Source organism: Pleurodeles waltl, chromosome 4_1 (assembly GCF_031143425.1).
Source record: "Pleurodeles waltl isolate 20211129_DDA chromosome 4_1, aPleWal1.hap1.20221129, whole genome shotgun sequence".
Classification (NCBI taxonomy): Eukaryota; Metazoa; Chordata; class Amphibia; order Caudata; family Salamandridae; genus Pleurodeles; species Pleurodeles waltl.
In genome coordinates, this window is record NC_090442.1 from 409,338,195 (window position 1) to 409,352,933 (window position 14,739).

Here is a 14,739-nt window from a genome sequence, read left to right on the forward strand (position 1 = left end):
GGTGTTTTATCCAGAAATAACATCAGTTACGTGCTTGTATGACATTTAAAAAAAAGACATGGAGCCTACATAATAGCCAGATGCCGAAAGATTATACCCAAATCAAAACCGTGTTGGAAAAATTGTTAATACAGTTTTAGAAAATGTAGCTCAGAAACTTGACTGACATTTAAATATTAGTGATTATATCTACATGCAGGGATTTATTCAGTTTATTTTGTTTACACTAATCCAGAATATGGGGGGTGGGGCTGAAGGGAAGGCATGCCTCTGGTATTTTCCTCACTTTCTTTATATTACTAGAGTCAATAACAGCTATTAGGGGGGGTGAGAATGTTACCACATGTTAGTTAATTTCTAAGAAAGCCCTGTTTTCCTGGCACAAGAACTAGGCATCTTAACTCCAGTGTGGCAACAGAATTTATTTACATTTGTATTATTCTTATTTTTTACTGGGGCTGTATTTAGCTATGAATTTGTATGCATAAACTATGTGACCGTGTCAGTGTGAGATTACAGTAGCCACTGCAAACAAAAACACTTTTAATTCTGGGATTAGGTGAAAGCCCATTATGCTTGAACTGTTTCATTCCAAGGAATGCAGCGAACCCCTGGCTCTCTTGAAACCACAATTGTGGGTGAAACTGTTGAGCCCTCATATATATATTCCACTTCAAAGATCACACTAGTCCTAGGAACCGGAGAGAAATAATATGTAGGGACATGCTTATTGTGAAAACAGTCACTCACAGTGAAGTTAATCAGTGGCTGCAGTGCCCACTTTGAAATGAAAGCTGTGATCGCACAAAGCAAGCGTGGCAAGTGAGCCTACTGCTCCCTAAAAGAGCTCCCATGTCTCTTCCATCCAGACATCTAGCCATTCATCCTTTCACCCTTCCATCCACTGCTAATATCCACTATTTCACCTTTGCATTCTTACATCCATTCATTTTAGCATGCTTCATTCAATCTTCTCCCATTGCATCACTCCATTCACTCTGCTATCCACTGATTCATTTTTCTGCTCTGACATCCATCTCCATCCATCCATTCACTGCCATCCATCATCTTTCCATATACTCACATCCATTCTTTCACTCATTCGTCCAATCTTCCACCCATTGGCTCATCCTTTCACCCACTCATCCGTCCAACCCTTTACCATCCTTTCACCTATCCATCCACCTATCCAGTCATCACCCATCCATCTATCTACTGGACCACCCTTTCACCCGTCTATCCAGATTCACTCATTCATCCACCCACTCATTCATTTATCCTTCCATTCACCCATCCATATATTCAATATTTCTTCCTTCTTTCCTTTTTCTATTAACTTCTTTTTTGTTTTGTATTGACTGTATTCCTTCAAAGTGTTGTTTGAGATTTTGTCTGCCTATTTGCAGACAGAAGAGGCCCACATAGAGACCCACTGCCAAAAAGGGGTGGGGTGTTTCCCAACACCCCTGTTGAAGTGGATTGAACCACTGCCCCAGGCTGTAGCTGGCAGAAGTAAAATGCTAATGACACAAAACAACAACTCAGTGAATGAAAAGAGCTGTAAAAAAAAAAACAGAAGAATTATGTGTGTGTAATTTTAGTAAAATCAAAGTATAAAATTGAAATGTTTATTTCCTACCATTACTCTGTAAAACAGTAAGGTAGATATACCAGGATGAGAGAGGCCGTTCCAAACAAACGATTCATGTCGAGCAGAAAGGCTTCAGTCAGACGTCACTCAAACAACTTATCCACAAGCACACTTAATTGACAGTCCTGTAGATCCAAGTGTCGGACGCATGGACCATTGTGAACCAATGACCGAAGCCTCACACTCAGAACCAAGTGTCAGGCACATCACATTTAAATCACTGACCCGTGTCATACCACAGATCTACAGCTGTCAACTCCATTTTCACAAACCTTCGTGCCACATACGAGGTGCTCATCAAACATACCACAAGACCTGTACATCACATACCAACGCAAAACCAGAACACGCTGTGCACACACCCACTTACGGTTCATGTAAGAGATGGAGGTCCTTTCACATTTATTTAACGGATGAGCACACAACACACTTTTACACAGATCTTATTGCACATATGGGCCCATACTTCTGGCACACACAGACCCATGAAGTGATTTAAAGGTGCAGACATGAAGTACCAACATTTATTTAATTTGCAAAGCGAGAGAACCAGCACTTATCAGAATAGGCGCAACACTTTTAATAGGAGAGCTCGCGCACTTTCCTTTAACTAATAAGTACTCTGAGACAGAGAGTACTTGCACTTTTATATTTCATTGTCAAGCTCTGGACCCATGTGTTCAAATAGGCCAATGTCATGTGTATATTCCCATGTATCACCAGGGTCTGACTGACCGAGCTTGTTGGGCTAGTCTGATAGGTCAGCGTGTGCGCCAGTATTATGACTGTTTGTGGGCCCAGTTTTATGGTGTGCTGGGCCGGTTTTATTATTGATTTCCCTGGAATTAAAACAAACGTTGTCTGCGGTTAGCCATGCTGTCTTCCACATCTTGCAAGACTCGTAGTGTGTTTTTACAAGTGCAAAGCTGCCCCAATTTGCGAATGTGGGCCTTCTTTTTTTTTTTTTTTTTTTCTTTCTTTCTTTTTTTTGAGGAATCACTAATGGGTGCCACTTTTGTTGCTAGGGCCTATTATCTGTCCCAGTCTGACCGTGTGTCACCCACTGCGACCTCTTCCTTTAAGATGATTCCTCTTTTATGTAGTTATATGTCAAACACTGGCATCTAACATACAGCCTCTCTTTCACGCGTCTTTCAAATGAACAGGCACGGACGAAACGAGCTGAACTCCATGCTCCATATGTCTCCTGAAAACCTATAACGGGACATTTGGAGTTAAAGTTCACACAAAAACATGCGACACACGAAGTCTCCCACAAACTGACGGGTGGTGCACATACTCCTACGACAGGACAGACCCATTTAACACACCAGGCAGGGTCCCACTAGCGGCTCCTTGTGCCTCAGAAGCTTGCAGCCTTTCAGTGCACATCGTCACAATTATCCCACTCCTCCCCACCGGCCTCTGATACTCACAGCGCCACGCCATCAGCCCTCTGTCATCCCTCAGCCAGCTTGGCACCCAGCTATGTCTCTTACACACCTCCTTATTGGTGCTCCCTTCAAAGCAGAGAGATTGGTAGATGGCGGGAGGTGGCGCACTGCAGCCACGGATACCTCGGGCCGCTAAGGTGCGTGGGTGTCCCTTCCGTGCGGCAGGCACGTACTCCATTCCTTGATGAGGATGATGGAGGGACGAGGGCGGTGAGGCGCAGCTAAAGGCCAGCAGCATTAACCACATGTTTCAATGCGGAGAGTGCTTAATCTGTGTTTAGTAGGGGCTGGGCCTCAGATTGCTGACAGAAAGCCAGAGAGCCCACAGCTCGAATATTATTTACTGATTTAATGTTTCATTGTCCGGCGGACCAAATAGACATTAAATCTTCTTCCCCATCATACAAATCAACAAGATTCGGGAATCAGGCGATACGATTCCCCTATCCCTGTAAAATGGCTGGCACATCATGATGAATTCCATGTGCTCATGGATGGTGACACATGCATATGTCATGATGCTGGATTGGGCCATTTTGCCTTTGATGTCTTTGCCAATGCTGTTTAGTATTGCCAACAAGCATCATTTTCTTATTACCAATTCTTAAAAAAAGCAAAAGGTTATCTAACTCCTTTGAAGGTGAGACCAATTAGCTTTCCCAGTTTGCTCATATTCATGCCAGTGCAAAAAATGCTGTTTGTTTTGCTAGTGCTTGCTTATATTAATTCCAATAAAAATAGTCTTCGAAGCATCTGTGCCTCAGTCTTGTAGAAGAGACAGCCCCTGACTGCTCTATTTTGTGAAGAGGTGCGCCAGATTGTAAGAACGGATAGCCTTATTCCTGTGTCCATTTGTAGGTGTCTGCTACTGACGGTCTGTAGGAAAGCTTATTCTTTCAATACTTAACACATACTTAAAGTGGGCTTTGGATTAGCCCCAAACTCATTGGATTGTTTTGTTGACCTTCTCAGTCAACTGCTGCAGATATGATGGGGCTCTTCCCTATTCTTGTGGTTGCCCTACCCTAAAACATTTTGGTCTTAGTGTTCTGATTGATAAACTGTATCCTTCCACGCTATACTTGAGAGGACTCTTGTAATTGAGCACTTCATAGTAGTTCATACTTTTTCTTGTTCTCTTTCCTTTCCCAGGATAGCCAGCTATGAAGTTGAATTCCAGTGTCAACAAACATTGGCAAAGCCAATAGCTTGACATTTTTAATATGTTTGTTTTTATGACTCTATTGATGTGTGCTTGTCTGAATTTTCCTGCTTATGTGACAGTGAGCACAGTTTATTGTGGCTTGTTTCTGGTGGGGCATCCACATGCAGCACAAGTTGCCAACTTGGGCTGCCTAGCAGAGGGCTGTGAGTCCTGTGCACTGAGAACAACATTGCCCGAGTATGAAAAAGGGATTGCTCCCATCTCCCACTTTTGAAGTGACTACATCATGACAGGCTAGTTTAGAGGAAGAGTGATGATATACAAATAAAATTGCGAACAGGTGTTGGCAAAGCTAGTAGGTCTGGCTTTGGCAAGCCTTCAGTTTTTTAACAAACGTGTGGCAGCTCCTTACCATGGGAATGCTCAAACCCTGACATATTGTGGACTGTATAGCTGGAGGATTCAAACTGTCAAAATAGGTGCATTTTGGCTTTGCGCGCACTAAGAAACCTCCAATTACTGCTCCGATAAGTAAGGGTTATCGCATGCAGCCTTGTCTCATACCGTAATGACGCTGCATGGTCTACTTTGAGAATGGAAAGCCGGCTGATCAACATCCAAGGAAGCCATAATAGCAGCAATCAAGTAAGTGATCTTAACCCGGCAAGTGTGCACACCTGTACTGAATGTATGACTTTATACCTCTTTCTAACGAAAGCCGTCTACATGTGGCCTGAAGCCACCCTCTGAGACCAAGCTAAAATGGTCTCAGAGGGTATGCATCGCGTGAAGGAAAGTAAGCTGCTATACAGTCAGTGACCCCTTAGGAAAGATTGAATGTTTGTAATACCTATGATGTGTTTTTGAAGCTTACAAACATAAACCTGCACTGAGACCCTACAGTCAGACTCTCCTAGCAGTTAACAAGCATTTGCAATGCAATGGATCTCGCGTTTGCTCGAGTTAGAGCGGTTACTGTTGTAAATTCCTAACTGGCCTTTTCTTGCCGCTTAAATTGAAAATGAAAAGTAAAACAGTTGCCACAAGCGAGCCGATTCAAAGCACCATGGCTGCCAAGAGCGTGAGCGCGAAGGAGAGACACAAAAGGAAAAAGAAGTTTGCTTGCAGTCAAACGTATCAGCAAAAGTGAAATTATCCATGTAACAGGGTCGGTCTCTAAGGTGGTATCCAAACCGCCCCAAAGAGGGACAAACGTAAAGCAGTTACCAATGATGATAAAGGATTTTTGCAAGGCAAGCCCATGAACGAATGATAGTGATGGGCGTGCGGTGGGCATGGTTAAAAGCCCACAAGACTTGCTTAGGCACGCTCGACCTAAAAATGGTGGCCTACCTTCTTCTTTGTTCAGCGAAAGATAAGCTGAAGCTTAGAAGCACAAACCTGCATAAATCACACAGACTCTTAAACCAGATCATACAAAACAGTGGCAGTGGAGCGAGCTTGACGCACTTTAGCAGGGGCCAAATAGTGGCTGAGTGACTGAAATGAAGTGACCTCATACCATATGCGATAATGAATTTCTGCATCTGAGTGACTGTGAAGAAGCAGCTCTTAAAATCTGCGCCAGAGCAACAACTAAATCTGGTCTGAATTTGGTATGGCAGCAGCGTTTTAACTCTGTGCCTGAATGTCAGTAATTAGCAACATCCCTCACATGGCATGAACTCACTTTGGAGCAAACTAAAATGGCAGTTCCACATGCATTGTATGTGAATGAAATAGACCGATCTGTGACAAGCGTCCTCAGAGGCATGCTTGCTACACAACTGTCATGATCAGGCATATCACTAAGAAACTAGGGAGCCAAGCTTAGGGCATAGTGGCTCTGGTGAAAATGGATTGAAAATCATCAGCCATTTTGGGTGCCCTTGGGCTATTAACATCACACTACTATAACATCATCCTGTGGTCAACAACCTTGACGTGGAATACTAAATACCTCACACAGTACGCAGGTCTTTGAGGGCCTTACAGGAGCAATGATCCCAGGAAACATAATGGTGAGACAGTGAACCAGAAAAGGATTATCTTGGCCAAGATAGAGTCCAACTAGAGCTGCAGTGTTTTATTAACCTTTACTGTAATATTACGCAAATTAAAGTGCCAACAAGCATTCAACCATTATGCCAGCTCCCATATTACCACTCTGCTCCTAATTAAGTGCACAGCAACCTCATTCCTGGCTGACAGTACTCTCTCTCTCACACACACACACACACACACACACACACACACACACACACACCTTGGGATAGGTCACTTATTGACTCAGCTGCTACTCTACAGCTCAAATGTGCAACCAATTTACTTTAGCACTGTGTCCTACATAACGCTGGTGCACAGAGACATTTACAGGTGGAATTGTATGTCCCATTTGACAGGATACACAAACTCTACCAGAGCGACATTCCTACTGTGACATAGCAGAGAAGGAAACCACAGCGAGCCTGGAATGATTCAATGCGGGTCCACCCAATCCTGACTCGCCAAAAATAAAAATGTCCTCAGCACTACTATGGATATGATCCTCAATAGGTTAGCAGAAGTTCACCATCTGGCAAAATCCACAAGGGATAACACAGATGCAATGCAGAGGGAAAGCTGTGCTATCCAAGCCGACATCCAACAAAGCAACATGAGGATAGCGGAAATGAAAAGTAGAGTTGCAACTTAGAGGGCTCCAAAGTCAAATTCAGTAAAGCGATTTTAACTCTCACCACCACAACTCTGTTGCTTTTGAAAACAGGAACAGGCGGTGAAACCTCCATATCTAGCTGGAATTTGAAAGAGCATAGAGCTCTGCCACAGAAGCTACCTATCTAAACTCACCTTCGTCCAATTGTATGCAAACTGCTACGCCATCTGCATGTGGAGAACATACTAGCATTCATAAAGAAACCGTCACATATAATGGAAAGGTAACAAGATATTCATTTCACAAAACTGTCCTAAATCCACAATAGAGACAAAGAAAGGCTTCTGAGCTTTGCGCCCACGGCTGGAGGCATTGAACTGCCAATTAACTGTGCAGGTCCAGCCAACTACCTAATACATTCCAGGGCATCTCGCACATTTTCAGGGACCATAGTACCCTCGCAAGGTTTCTGGATGATAAAGCTGAGCCTGAGATGGACACCTCCTCGCACAAGGCCACATCCTTAGCCAACAGTCACTAGCGTAATGCTAGGCTCAGCGTTATGTCACTACTTCTTGCCTCCTTATGCCACGTGCTGAAATTCCTAAGTGGATAATCTATAGCCATCACTTTCCTTGTTGACACCGCTAACCAGATACCCATTTCGTCCATTAAGTTTTTTTGATGGTCTGTCTGACTTATTCTAGTTTCTAAGAATTTAATAGTTGCTGATATTCTGTCCTGCACAAAACAATCTAAGTTCTCATTTCAGATTAGGATGCTGGCGGTCTGACCGCCACAACACAGCTGACACCGCCAGGAGCATAGATCACACTGTGCAGAAAGCAGTGGTCAAGCACAGCAGTGCCGATGGCGGCACCGCTGTGCTGATCACAACTTTTCTCTCTGCCAGCCTTTCATGGTGGTGTCACTGCCCTGAAAAGGGTGGTGGAAAGGCAGAGTTGGAGCCACAGGGGGGACCCTGCACTGCCCATGACCATTTTGTGGGCAGTGCATGGGCCCCCCCGTCAGCACATTCTGAATGCTCACTGTCTACCATGGCAGGCAGACTGGCTGACTTGGCGGTGGCCTCCCCACCGTCATGTAGGTGGGGCAGCGTTCGGAGTGACTGCCATCGTAATCAGGCCCCTAGACTCTCTAAAGATAAAGGAGTTGTAGGCCTCCCTAATTTAAGAACTTCCAAACAGCTTACTTGTTCGAACAAGGCATTAACTGGTTCATTGATGGATGGGACTATTTTCCTGTTTGGATGAATTTGAAGAACTCACTGCTAGATGGTAAATCTATTTGCGCATACCTAACAATGAAAAACTTTTGCCTCCCCAATTCTAAATACATCATGAATAATACTAAAAATGGTGTTCTGCGATTGGACTACCACTCTAAAATAAAGATCTGCAAATCCATCTAGCGCAATCCTAAAATTAGGATTGATGGGCAATCAGTAATATGGTTCCGTAACGTGGTTTGACTGGTCAAGGAAAGAAATTAATCTAGTCAAAAACTTATTTTAAACTTATTTGATGGGACTGTCCCACTCCCCTTCTCATATTTGCAAACACACTACAGGTTGGATAACCTTGACTTCTACAAATTTCTAAGGTGCTTAGGATACAGCTTTCTAAAAACTCAGCATAATAGATAGACTCAACATTACCTAACCTCATTAGTAACTTGTGCAAAGCTGGCCATGTGGTATCTAAAGTATACAAGCTAATCATACCATAATTTATGCTAAATTTCACTTGTGGAATGAACAAAAATGGAAGACAGAACCATGCAAAAGTAATATAAAATTTGATTAGAAGTGTATTTACAAATCCCCTTTTACAAATAAGATCTCACCAAATGCTTTCCCAAATTAAATATATCCTTATTCACAGATCCTTTAACCCCCTTAAAAAGTACATACACCTAGCATTAGACAAGAACCCACCTGCTGAAAATGTGGTGATAAAACAGGTGACCTGGTGCACATGGTCTTTTAGTGTCCCACACTGGAACTGCAAAATTACTGGGATAACATCTTTAAGTTCATTAAAAGTACCTCTGGCATTAACCCCTCTTATAAATTCTCCTACATTTTGCTAGGACACCCTGACCCCCAGATACTAAACAAAGCATATGTATTTCTTCTAGACTGATGACTCTAGCTTGCAAATTGCTTCTTACCAATTGCAAGAACTGCAGTAATGTTTCCTGTGGTATGTGGCGTGAGTGGCTTAAGTTTCTCACAGGAGTGGATATTACCTTGTTGCAACTTATACCCGGCTAGCAGACCCATGTGGGGTTCACTTGATGCTGCTGCTTTATCATTTAAACCACCATAGCCTAATAATTCTCCCTCTTTAGCCTAAAGAGTGAGATACACTGTACACTCCACCTTGGTCATTTATTCTTAACTTCCAGTAATGGAACCTTTAATTAATTCAAAATCAGCTCCCTCACTCGTACTCATTCACTTATTGTGTCAATCAAGTGTTTACTATATTTCCTACACAGCGTTCAGATGACAATACAACATGTATTTACTGCAGTCTTACTCCCTTCCCTTTACCTTATGTTCATCTTACTGTTTATCTTGTGCTTGACTTGTTCTGCGATACAATTGTAATATGGATTATATGAAGGACACATTCAGCTTCTTCTTTATTTGCTTTATCACACTCTTTGTATATCTTCTCGCAAAATCAATAGACTGTGAACAAAAAAAAGTTTAACGTAAAAATTAAAATACTAACGTCTAAATGTGGTCTTCATAGGTTTGCAAAAATGAGTGCGAATAATAACTCATAAAAAATAAAGTTAAAGAAGAGATAAGCCCCCAATCCATGGCCTGGAAGTTAATTACTCTTTAGGTGCATTTGTCCCAGTGAAGTGAGCTAATGGCTGAAGGGGGCTGAGTCTGACACAGTGCCCATTGCAGTATGCTATGGTGGGGGAAAGCAAAATGAAGTTAACACATGAACAGACCAGTGGATGATCTGGTTTGACGGAAAATCACTACATGTATTGTGTGAGTAGCTTTAATGAATACATATGTGTATAACCTGGTGGTGGTCGCCACTGGGTAGTTATAGTTAGGATTGTATTTCCATAGGAAATGCATTTTGGCAAATCTCGATGTAACTATCCAAAGGAGTGCTACTTTTTGGTTAGTTTGTGCATGGAAGATTTCAGGGTGATCCGTCAAGCAGGGGCTGAGAAAAGTGGGAGGGAGGGTGTTTTTTCTGCATTCATTTTTCTATAGGAATTTTAGACACCGCTACAGCCCAAACTGTACACCAAATTTGCCAGGTAAATCTTGGTCCAGAAAGAGTGTTTTTTTTTAGTGTTTTGGTGTAAATCCATTCAATAGTTTTTGAGAAATTAAGGATTAAAAAATGGTATATTTCAAGGTGAGATCTGATTGACTGCCACCACCTCAAAAAAGAAGTGGTGGCAGCCATCTTAGGACTGTGGACTCAGTCCTAGAACAAGCATTGGCAAAGCCAATAGGTCTCGCTTATGGGCGAGCTATTGCCTTTGGCAGTCGGGTAGGGGTGGTGAACAGGAGGGCGAGTTGTTGGTGAATAGGAGGGTACTTGGGTATGGATAACAGGACTCTGCTCTTAACCGTGCCACAATACTAGAAACAGGGAAGTAGGTAGTGACAATACTAGAGGCATGGGGGACTAGCATTCGTAATATTATATCATAGGGGCTAGTAATCGTAATACAATAATCATGGAGGCTGGCAGTCATGATACTAGAAAAAAGGAAAAGCATGACTCGCACACTGTCTGACCAGAGCGACATTTTGGCGCGTGCTGTAAACAAACCTTGCTGCTTCCAAGTTATCTAGTATAATATTCTCGATGAGATACAATTACAGTTTACCTTAGGTTCTAGGTGTTTGATTTATGGATACCTTTGCCTTGTTTACTTTAGCAGACACCTGGGGGTCAGAAAGAACGAGGTGTATGGAGGTCACTATACGAGAGGGATGAGGACTGGCAAGACTATAAGTATGGAGGCAGGCAATCATGGTACTGGTGACACTGAGGCTGGCAGTCATAATTCCAGATCACACACTCACCGTTGATCTGGCTGGGAACATCGTTCTGGTTGAAACCTTTGGAAATGTGTGCTCTACAGACCTCCGAGCAGAGCCGCTAAAGTGCAAAGCAGGTGCAGCAAACCATGGCAGAGGCGCTGGGACTGGCAGACCGACAGACAAACGAGAGGAAAAAAAAGTCTGTCTAGTGAGCAACGCTTTGGATGGAAACAACCCACGATATTTAGAGGAACCTTAGTGAACACAGTTACTGTGTATGCATTAGCAACCCGTTTCACTAAAGGTAACCACTTGCTAATTGATATAAATTGCAATTTCCATTTCAAGAAAGATGGCAAGGCTGCATCTGCCTGGGGGCTAAGGCAGGGCTGTTCACAAAAGTCTTCAATTTGTAAGAGCCTAATGTAGTAATGTTGTGACAGTATACACATACTGCAATCTTTGGGGTTACTTTCTAGAGTCAGCTTTATGAGGTCATCAGCAGCGAATGGCAGACTAAACAACTGCCCCCGAACAGTGAACAGAGAATAAAACAAATCTGTGAGGAATTTCTAGACTCTCTCTGCCCCAGAAATGCACAATCTGTCCATGTATTGTACTGAATAGTGCCACTGAAAAGGAAGCCCTGGCCTACAAGCTGAAACAAAGACTGCGCCAGGTGCAATAGAAGGAACAGGATGCAGTCTCCAGTTCTTGAAAAGGGGTTCTGTTAGAAAGAAGGTAGTCTAACATAACGGCGAGTGCCAATAGTCACATACTATCAGAATACCTGTGCACCAGAGAAATAACAATACTCGAGGGTATGCTATTTATCACGTGTGATAAACAGAATATACTATACGTTTCAGGGGAACATGGCTGTTCTGGTGTTTAATGCACAACAGTCCACATAGTACTGTAAATACTGCACCCATTTTCCTTTTACACTTAATTTAATAAAGAGTGAGATATTTAACGCAATTACCAGTAAATTTCACTCAACTCTGAACTTTAACCCATGCATTAACAAGTTTATGCAGGAGCTGTGAAACGGCGACCAACTTGTAAATAGGGCCAATAAGTGACTGAGATTAAGGGTATTTGGCACTAGAATGAAATAACATCTGTAACCAGTGGAAAAGAGAGCAGATAACCCATTTTAAACATACGACATGCTGTGCCACCCTACGTTTGAGTTTTTCTCAGTTTATAAAGAAAGGCAATGGAAAGCTAGGCAGCAAAGTAACTGGTAACAAGAACCACTTCTCTGGACAGGGGAAGATTTCATAAACTCACTGCAGACACATGGCGCGCATAGAATGTACCACTACAGCTGCATCAGACACTTGTGAAACTGGTTAAAAACACTCAGCAGTGTGTTTGTCCATGAATAAACAGATCAGCAACAGTAAGTCCACCTTCTCAGAGTTTCCTACTAAAGAATAAGCACACAGGTATTTAGTCCCCAGAAAACATCAGTGTCCACTCGCGTTCAAGAGTTCAGCTCAAGGCCACTCACTTTGGTCCATACAGGGGCCCCCAGGCGGTTAGAGGAGGTCGTCCGTGTCCAGCCCCCGCGTCTGCATGCCCTTGCAGAAGAAGAGCTGGTAGTGGTTGTCTGTGTAGTCCACCAAGACACTCTCAGACGGTCGGCTGCGCAAGCCGTGCAGGGCGGCCTTGGCAGTTGAGCGGAAAAGCACCAGCGCGGCACACAACGGCTGGTTGTAGGCCACCTTGTCCACGGGCCCGTACCGGCCGAATTGCTTCTTTATGTAGGTGCCGCTGAGGTTGCAGGCCAGGCCCCACATACAGATGTAGGGCCCTGGCAGAGTCATCCGGAAGCAGCAAAAAAAAATATTCCTGCACGTTTGTGCTGCCTGCAATTGACACATATGGCACGCGGTTCAGGAGGTCCAAGACTAAACACAAAAGTGCTAACGCGCTGACAACAGTGACCTAGGTTGGTGGGTCACTCATCCCACGTGGAGAAAAGTAAAACCAAACAATTGCCGACAACATGCATGGGGTGGGCAGTGTGTGTCCATGCTCCTGCCATATATATTGTTTATAGCTGTGGGCATGCTAAATAAATAAATAAATACCTCATGCACGTTTGTGCTGCCTGCAGTTGGGAGGGATGGTGGTAGAGAAGCTGCAATAAAGTAGATGCCAAGCACCCACAGTGAGAATGAATTGATAAAGTAGTCCCTCAAACCAAGCGATAAAGAACCAAAGTGTAAATATAGGGTACTTGGTCCCTGCTCTTGAGTGGAAACGAAAGGGGGACAAAGAAGAAAGATTGACCTCTAGCAAGCAAGGATTTTTAAAAGTACACAAACAAATGAAAAGCAGTGGATGGGGGTTTAAGCCCACAATTAAATATACTTAAGTGCATAAAATGTTGAAAGCTCGACTTAAATAGGTTAAAAAAATTATAATAATAAAACAAGCATTTGCAATGCAGTAGGTCTCACATTTGTGAGAATTAGAGCTTTTGGCGTTGTAAATGACAATGTCTTTTACCTAGGTGTTTTGGTTTGGAGTGTAGTTCATGTTTGCCAGGTGCCATGGTAACCCTCCCAGGCCGGTTGCTGCAGGAGAGAGGACACAACAAGACAGCAATCTTGGGAGTGTTTTTACCTCATTCCTACAGACAGGCAGTAATAATCTAGAGATGCAACCCTTTCTAGTGTGTTTTCCTAAACTTTTATAGCACCAAACACGCCACAAAGAGGCACCTTTGTGGCATTTAACCCTGGCGAATGAGGGGGTCAAAAGAGTTGGGAGCAAAGAAAAGGGGGAAGCCATATATTTTTGTGTTCAACCTTTTTTTTCCTCTTCATAGGCAATGCCAGCCTAATGTATAAAGACATTGACTGTATACAAAGAGAATAACAGAAGAGACAGCTTAATTGCAAATTAATTATAGCGATTTTCTTTGCAGTGCTATGAAATGGCAGAACCTGTATTACCAAGCGCTATATTAAAAAAAAGTTATTTCAAGCCTGCGCCAACACACACCAGTCAGAGAACCATAGGGGAGAGGATCTGGCGTAAGGGTCACAGAGCTGCCGACTTTGGAGCTGGGGAACACCGTTCGAGTCTCGGTGCCGGCTCAACATCCTGTGATTCTGGAGAAATCACTTAATCGCCCTCGCTACCAAAAATGAATGTGTTCTTATGTAATATAACCAGTGCTCATGTAAAGCGCTGTAATACATTTGTATTGAGTTTGCACTATATAAAACTGCAAAAAACAAACCACTCCAATACCTTCTTGTTGAGTTTGCGCTACATAAAACTGCAAAACAAAATGTCCCGGCAGATATCATAAAGAAATAGCAAGATGCCTGAAACCAAGGAAGATGAACCAACAACTTGAGCACGAAGTACCAAGGCAAAATAAAAAATAGTGCACCATTTTAAAGTATCTTGTTGATCGTGCAATAATCCATGTAAGTCTCCAAGGCGGTAACAAAACTGCTTCAAGGCTGACAAACAAAAGCATTTACCAACAACATCAAGGGAATTTTGAAAGGCAGGTCCAGGAACAAATTAAAGTGATGGGCGTGAGATGGGGGGTGGTTAAAACCCACAGACTAGATTTAAACATGTCGAGAAGAGCGAGGCTCAACCTAAACAAAAGACACAAGGGGGCAGGGTCTTTGTTAAATGCTTCCCGGGGTGCAAATGGCGAGTGAGACTTTATTTTTTTTAGGGGTAGGGGGTATATATCCCCCCCCAACCCCAAACAGG

General features: G+C 43.1%; 1 protein-coding gene across 9 annotated transcripts in view; it reads left to right on the plus strand.

The window, feature by feature from the left end:
* Nucleotides 1-14,739, plus strand: part of PPFIBP1 (PPFIA binding protein 1) — a 736,231-nt gene that overhangs the window by 149,835 nt on the left and 571,657 nt on the right. The window lies entirely within an intron of this gene.